This window comes from Eptesicus fuscus, chromosome 10, assembly GCF_027574615.1.
Source record: "Eptesicus fuscus isolate TK198812 chromosome 10, DD_ASM_mEF_20220401, whole genome shotgun sequence".
NCBI lineage: Eukaryota > Metazoa > Chordata > Mammalia > Chiroptera > Vespertilionidae > Eptesicus > Eptesicus fuscus.
Window position 1 is genome coordinate 96,536,112 of NC_072482.1, and position 8,204 is coordinate 96,544,315.

Sequence of the window (8,204 nt, forward strand, 5' to 3'; positions counted from 1 at the left end):
TGCTTCTGCTGCAGAATCGCCAAGGTCAGTGGTCGGCAAACTGCGGCTCTTTGGCCCCTTGAGTGTTTAGCAAAGGCCAGCTTAGGAGGACCCTAATTAAGTTAATAACAATGTACCTACCTATATAGTTGAAGTTTAAAAAATTTGGCTCTCAGAAGAAATTTCAATCGTTGTCCTGTTGACATTTGGCTCTGTTGACTAATGAGTTTGCCGACCGCTGGCCAAGGTGATGCTGACACTAGCTGTCCTGATAAAGCTTGGGGCTCAAAAAATAAAAATAAATAAAAGAATGAAAGAAAAAAGTAATAAAATGTTGTGGGGCATCTATATCTATAAAAGCCAAGCGACTGGAATGACCGGTCACTATGACGCACACTGCAGTGGCCAACCAGCCCAATCAGGGCCCCAATCAGCCCCCTCCAACCCCCTGCAGCCCCTCCCCCCAGCCAGCCCCACTCCTGATCAGCCCCCCCCCCCCCCGTGTCCCCTCTCCTCTGCCAGCCCAGCCTGATTGGCCCCCATTGGGGTGGCCAGATGGACCCCACCTGTGCACGAATTCTGTGCACTGGGCCTCTAGTTTTCATATAAAAACAAATAAAGCTTGGGGCCATAGCCTTTGGTCTCAGCAATTATGAGAACCTTATACCAAAGTTTTCATGACAATTTATGTTTGAATAACACTTGGCAGTATTCAGCAGCCTCATACATATTGTCTTCCTCTATCCTTACAACAACCACGTGGCATAAGATAGTTTTTATTTTATTGATGAAAGAGAGAGATCATTTGCTGTTCCATTTAACTATGCTTTCACGGGTTGATTCTTGTATGTGCCCTGACTGAGGATTGAACCCACAACCTTGCTGAATCAGGACAATGTCCTAACCAACAGAGCTACCTGGCCAGGGCTGGGAGAAGCTAGTTTTAAGCTTCTATTTTAGCGAAAAGAAACTGAGACCAGATAGGCTGGGTGACTTGCTGCCATCTCAGGATGGGAATATGCAGGGTGCACAGAGGCAAGGACACAGAAACTGGACACATCCTACTGGCATTCAACTTGGGGGTTTGCCACTTATAAGCTGCGTGAGTTATGTATCTCCTTAGGCCTCAGTTTCTAACAGTTCCTTCCTTACAAGGCTGTTCTGAGCAGTAAGTATGCTATTGAATCTAAGGCACTTAAAACACAGTACACATAGTTTATTCTATAAAAGTGGTAGCTATCATGCCAATTCTCTGTTCTCTCCTGAATCAGGTCCCGTGAAATTCTTATAAACACATTGTTTACAAAAAAAAAAAAAAGATAATGGTGATTGATTATTGAACAATTCAGCAATGATCTCTCACAAGAAAATGTGATCAAAACAGGAGACAGCAAACAGGACAGGGGGATAGCTTTTGTCTGACCATGTATATTAAAAATTAATTAATTGCCAGCATTTAAACATTCAGAGATTTCACATAAAGCATTCAGCTATCTTTTTTTTTAAATTATATATGCATAGGTCTTTCTCTTTTTAAATTTTATTTTATATTCTTGATTTCAGCGAGGAAGGGAGAGGAAGAGAGAGATAGAAATATCAATGATGAGAGAGAATCATTGATTGGCTGCTTCTTGCACACCCCCTACTGTGGATGGAACCCGCAACCTGGGCATGTGTCCTTGACTGGAATTGAACCTGGAACCCTTCAGTCCACAGGCCGATGCTCTATCCACGGAGCCAAACCGGCTAGGGCAAGCATGCAGCTGTCTTGCTTTGCTGAAAACTCTGAGGAGTTAGCCACACGAAGCTACATTCTACATGAACTGAACTGCAGCGTCCCATCCCCCAAACGTTTGCAAGGACATGTGTTGTCCACTCTGACCTAACCCCCCCCCCCCCCATGCTGTGTCTTCTGGCCCAGTTCTCCCGTATTGATGTCATCTGCTCGGCCCCCTGCGACAATTTAAATGTAGGACTTATTCTCTAGAAAGTGGGATATGCAGGAACGCCATTTTAATGTGGAAACCTAGTGAAAGGAGCAAAGGATGGTGAAGCTCCGACCATGGGCCTTGCCCTGATTCCTCCGTAGACTTCGAAGATGTCCTCTGCTCGACTTCTCTCAGAACAGATTTGTTCCTTAATGTCTGACCTACTTCCCCTGTGGCTCTCATCAGTGTTCCTTCTGGCAATTGCAATGACAGAAAACAATGTTTTAGAAATAGAATCATCATGAAACTTGCAGCTACATGTGCTCTTGGTCCCCTGAGGGTTCTTTCCCGGGCACCGGGCAGTTGCCAGTGACATCGTCATTAGCCTCTGACCTGCTCAGCCATATGCTAAAGAACTTAACACTATTTTTGGTCCAGATCAGGCTCTCAAATGCCAAAGCATGTTCCTGATTCATAAATATAAACTTCTTAAAAACTCCAGCCAATTGCTAATTTTATCCCTGCTTTAAAAAAACAAAACGAGACGAGGCTTTTAAAGAGATCAGGTGTCTGGTCGCTTGTCGGTGAGATGGCGATGTGTGGGAGACAGGAATGACTTCGATAGAGGCCCTGGCTCTGTTACCTTCTGCACCTGTGTGACCCGCAGACACTTCCTCTAAATGCCCTGCGGGTGCGCCTTCTGTGGGCAGAGGGACTCACTTGCTGATAATCAGGAGACAGACTGTCACACCTCATTCTGACTCAAGAGAAGAACTTTCTAGTAGCCCAACGTTCTGATGACCCCCTGGACAGCCATTCATGTGGCCATGGCACTTTCACCTACACTTCGCTTTTTCAGAATTAATCATTAATGACCCATCTCCAAGAGTATTCTGGCTTCTGTGAACCCTAGAATGGGCCAGCCACATCCCTCGTCACCAAGAGTCTCCCTAAATTCTTCCCTCTCCCCCTCAGCACGTGGCTGAGCTCTACAGATTCATGGCTGAGTCTCTAAAATCAATACTGTATTTACACCCAACACTCCAGGCCCTGGCTCAGAATCTCTTCTCTCTTGCATGGATGGTGGTGGGCCAACCGCTCTCTCTGCCTCAAATGTCTTTGCTGTCGAACCCATCGAGCTTGTCAGCCAGAGATGCCACCCTGAAATGTAGACAATAATCACTACAGGAAACCTTACATGGTTTCTGTTCCCTGTGATATAAAACCACGTCTCCGGACGGCAGCTGAGTGTTCCCAGACATGGCCCTGTTCCATCTGCCCTGCTTCACGTTCTGTTTCTTCCCTTGATTCGTCATATAAGAGATGTCAACTAGACTTACTATTTCACACTGCACACAAATATCACAGCATTACGTTGTAAGGCTGAAACTAATATGCTATATGTCCATTCTATCTCAATTAAAACTATTTATTGACCATGCACTACATGTCAGGCACTGTCTAGGTTTTTGGGGTAAATTAGCAAATAAGACAGACAAAAATTCCTTTCCTTATGGAGTTTCTAGGCAGCGAAGGTTGTCTACCTGCTGCTTGTTTTGTATTGTTTTGGGCTGCTTCCCATTACAACTGCAGGGCTGAGTAGTTGCAATAGAGACCACCTGCTCTGCAGAGTCTATAATATTTGCAATAAGCCTCTTTAGGATTGCTCTCTGACCCTGATCTCTGGGTGCAGGCAGGCTGAGCGATGCCCACAATGCCTTGTCTCTGCTCATGAAACCCCATCACTGCAGAACCCCACTTGCCCCTCTGCATGGTGAAGCCGTATTCTCCTTATAGGGCCCATTTCAAAAGGTGTCTTCATTATTAAGCCATCCTGGGTTTCCCAATCCTGAGTTGCCATCTTTCTCTTTGTTCCAATCCCACCCTGCTTTGCCATCTTTCTCCTTCCCATCCTAACTAATAAAAGGGTAATATGCAAATTAACTGTCACTACATCACAAAGATGGCGGCACCCATAGCCACAAGATGGTGGCGCCCAGTCCTCTTGGCCCCACCGGAGTCCCCCAGTCCCAGGGGGCGGGGGCGGCCGCTGAGAGTGGGAAGCATTCCGAGCCCGGCCGCAGATGGGCCTCTGGGCCACGGAGAGCCTCTGGTCAGTGGGCACAGAGCGGCCAGGCCCTGCAGAGAGCTACTGGTGCACGGATTTGTGCGCAGGGCTAGTAGTCATCTTAAGAAATCCAAAATTATTTACCTGTCTGTCTCCTCCTAGATGCGGGGTTCAGGGGTCACAGACCACACCTCACAATTTTACCTGTATCTGCCGCCTCTAGTAGATGAGGGTTTAACCTGCAAAAACCAAGAGCCTCCGCTTCCCAAGGAGAACCTGGTGGTTCCACGCGTGGAAAACCTCCTGCTCTGTCTTCCCCTCGTTGCTTGCACGCTCTGTCCCCTGGGCTGGGAACTGCACTGAACATGACTGTGGCCTGTAGTGCAAAAGGCTCCCCTGAAAGGACACGCTGCAGGACTCATAGACGCAAAGCAGACCCCAGAGGTGTCACTGAGTTCTCTTCTTTTCTAGAAAAATAAGGGGAATTTGAAAGCGATGGACTCAGCTTTGCAAATGGCATTCAGATAATGTTTGATTCACAGAGGCCGTGTGAGCAATCAAAATAAACTGGCTTTGTTCAGGTTCAGAGCTTGGCCCCTCCCCCATGCAGCACTGCCCCCCCCCCTCCCCCGCCTCTCCTGAGCTGAGTGCTATGAGAACACACACCTGTCTGCGCGGCTACCCCGGGTCCCACGGAGGCAGCGGTCCCCGCCACCCCCAGACATCCTGCCACAGGATTGTCCGTGTGTTCTGGAATGCTTGTAAGGTTCTTACAGATAATGACCCTGACTCTGCATCGATCCAAATTGCCTCTTCAAACAGCTGTAACAACCCAACCAAGCCAGCCACGCATCGTTTTGGCCGCAGAGACACAGATTTCCATGAAAATGAATCAAACAAGAAGCACAATCTCGAAGCTGAATGGCACATTCGGTACCGTTTCCAAGCGACTCTGTTCTGGAACTGGAACACAGTGACGTGGGCGGAGCCTCAGAGGCAGCAATCACGCCTTTCGAATGTGTCCTAAGCTCGCTGTCGCTTCTACACGGACATCGCCTGCGCGTATAAAAGCGAAGGCACGCCTCACAGGATTTTACCTCCCAACTTGGATCATTCACCAGCCTTCCCCGCAAATATGGCCGGAGGAAGTAGATGCGGTCTGATGACCCCTCCCCAGCCATGGTTTCCAGGCCTCAGTTCCAGGCGCACGCTACAAACAACTGCAAGTGCAGTCTTGTCATCACAGACAGCTGTGTGGCCAATAGCCTTGTTTTCCTATTTCTATTTCTACTGAACGGAATCTTTAGAGCATGCTGCTATTGTTGTTTCTTTCATTTTTAGATCCTGATCTAACCGAAGCTTGGGACAGGAAGGCTCTCTCTTCCTCACTGGCCCGGGGATGAGTTGAACTGTGTCCCTTCCCCCGAAAGATGTCCATGTCCCAGCCCCCAGGATGTTGGAATGCAGCCTAATTTGGAAATAAGGTCATTGCAGATGGAATTCGCTACGTTGAGGTCAAACGCTAGGGTGAGACCTTAGGACAGTATGACCGTTGTTCTCATAGACAGACAGTCCTGCGAAGAGACAGACACAGGGGCGATGCCATGTGACAAGGGAGGGATACATCTGCCAGCCAAAGAGGGAATGGTGGCCAGCCAACCAGCAGAAGCCAGGAGAGGCGGGGAGGGGCTCCCCCGGAGTTGTCGGGGCATTACAGCCCTACCCAAGCCTTGATTTCAGATTTCTAGTCTCTGGAGAAGAGCCGTCTTCTTGCCGTGCTCTTGGCTGTAAGGAGTGGCTCTTGGTGCTGAGCAGGCAGATGGGCCGAGGCCCCAGGGCCCTCACCCTTGCCCAGGGACCGCACCCCTACCTGGCAGGAGTTGGAAGGGTTGGGAAGACAACAGTGTGTCCACTGGTCGTCAGGGGCCTGAGGGGCCTGCAGGCAGGCGGCAGTGATGGCCAGGAGGCTGACACTTCTAGACAGTGCTCCGTGCTTCACAAGAAAGTGTATCTCGCCCAAAGTGCCAATATAGGCCAGCTAAAAGCATCGCTCTTTCCCCCTACCCATCGCTCTCCCCTCTGCCTCGCAGGCCTCACCTGGGCCAGACCTCATCGGAAGACACATTGCGCTGACTTGCTTCACTCAACAAGTCCGAGGAATAGACTGAGCCAAACGTGGCCGGACAAATGGTAGCTCAGGGGGGTTTCGGGGTGAATGGGTTAAGAAAATTGTAGTTTCCTGGTAGCCAACAAGGTCTTCGTTGTTTCTGAAGCTTGTGTTATGTCTCCGAGGACAGAGAGAAGCCTCTTAATGTCATTCTACGCAATTGACTGTATGTCTAGATCATAATCAGAAACTGGGATCCATTAACCTGTGGCCTGAGGCAGCAAAGCTACCCCAGAACACGTGCTTTATAAACTTTTGCTTTGCCGCCACACTAACATTTCCTGCGGTCAGCTCTTCCTACTTCTTCTTGAAGGTACCTATTCTTCTGCTATTGCTGTTCCCATCGGCAAGGCTGGCATCCACATGCACCGTTGTCTATGAAGCCGGGATTAGCCGATAAGGCAGCAGAATCTAATGCTGCCGGGTGGCATGGACGTCTACGATGATGACATTTCCTGTTGTAAACATTTTCTGTAGAATCATACGATTGTCCCAATCTTCAAACAGATGAACAAAGAAAACACAATTCAAAGGCAAACATGAAAAATAAGTTTTTGCTCCCAGAGTACAAAATTACTCTGGACTGTTAAACCTCCCATCCATTTGCAATATTGTAAAGACTTCGTCCTCTCCTCTCCGCGAGGACACACGCATGTTTCTTTTTCAATAAATCCAACGCACTTGGAAAAGCGCACCCAGATGGTGAAATTTCTTTAGGGAAGTGCATTCATCCGTGATAATGTTCCCAGCTGCCAGAAAATGGATTCTCCATTGTGGCCACCACCTGATTTCATGCCATAAAACTGGAACAAAAAATAGAGATGCAAAGAATTAAAAAAATGAAAAGGGTTACAGAAAAACCAAGATTATCACTCTGTCCCCAGAGAGGGAAGTGGAATATTCTAGCTCTAAGATTGAAGCACATCTTTAGTGCAAATCAATGCAACAGAGAAAGTGCCCAACCAACTCAGCGTCCAGTGGCCTGGCGAGAGAGCAGCTGCGACTTGCATGTCTAACAGCGCTGTTTGCAGCTCCGCTTTCGGCCTTGACTAGTCCTGAGTGCTGTTCCCCAGCCAGGCCAGTTGGGAGATCTTCGAAAAAAATCGATGGGCCGCCAAGTCAATCGCATTAAATTATAACTTAAACATTCACCAGACACGGTGGTGATTACTTAAAGGCCCTAATTTCCCAGCCAGTCAACAACATTAGTGAGCACCTACTGTGTGCTTTACATTGAACCTGAAACGAAAGGAGGGCAAGAAAGACATAGTAACTGCACACTGCTACCGTCCCTACTTGCTCCAAATTTTTCTGTGTCGGTGCTGGAGTATTTTTCTGGACTGTTCAGGCTTCCTCTTACGTGTGTGTGTGTGTGTGTGTGTGTGTGTGTGTGTGTGTGTGTGTGTATGAATCTTATCATAAATTGGGCAAGTAAAACATGCAGTCCTTAGAACTGATCTCTTTATTTTTCGGAGCCAACATTACCTTTCTATGTATGCATACATCTGTCTCTCTTTCCCTCTTTCTTCCTCCCTCCCTCCCTCATCTATGTCTTTTATCTGTCTGTCTGTCTGTCTGTCTCTGTCTTCAATACACCATGCAGTGTAAACCAGCTAGGTATAAGCTTCTTTGCTCAATGGTTTACAGCAAACACTGATGCAGCACATAGTATGTGCCAGGAAATATTCTCAGGACATTTAATACTCAGAACACTGTAAGGTTGGTAATAGCTTTACTGATTCACATATTACTTACCAGAAACTTGAAGCACAGAGACATAAAGTAACTCGCCTAAAGTATTTTTTTATTTTTTGTAAATGATTGAGTTAGAACTTAAATTCAGGCTATTAGAATCTAGGGTTCACACTCTTAATTAGCATGCTGTATGTTTCACATTATCTTCTTTCTTTCCTACAACAATCCTGTCAAGAAAGTATAATCTTAGTTAACAGGTGAGAAAAATGAGGCTCAAGGTCATGCATGCTGACAAATTATCCTGCTTGTGGCCCAGCCAGGGTAGCTCAGTGTTGAGTGTCGACCTATAAACCAGGAGGTCACAGTT

At 47.4% G+C, this 8,204-nt stretch overlaps 1 long non-coding RNA gene across 1 annotated transcript; it reads right to left on the reverse strand.

The window, feature by feature from the left end:
- Positions 1-2,017: 2,017 nt before the first annotated feature.
- On the reverse strand, positions 2,018-4,801 carry LOC129150625 (uncharacterized). The gene is made up of 3 exons (XR_008557344.1): positions 4,642-4,801; positions 4,180-4,442; positions 2,018-2,161 (listed from the first exon to the last, which is right to left on the reverse strand). It is a non-coding gene; the product is annotated as an uncharacterized LOC129150625 (long non-coding RNA).
- Positions 4,802-8,204: the final 3,403 nt, after the last annotated feature.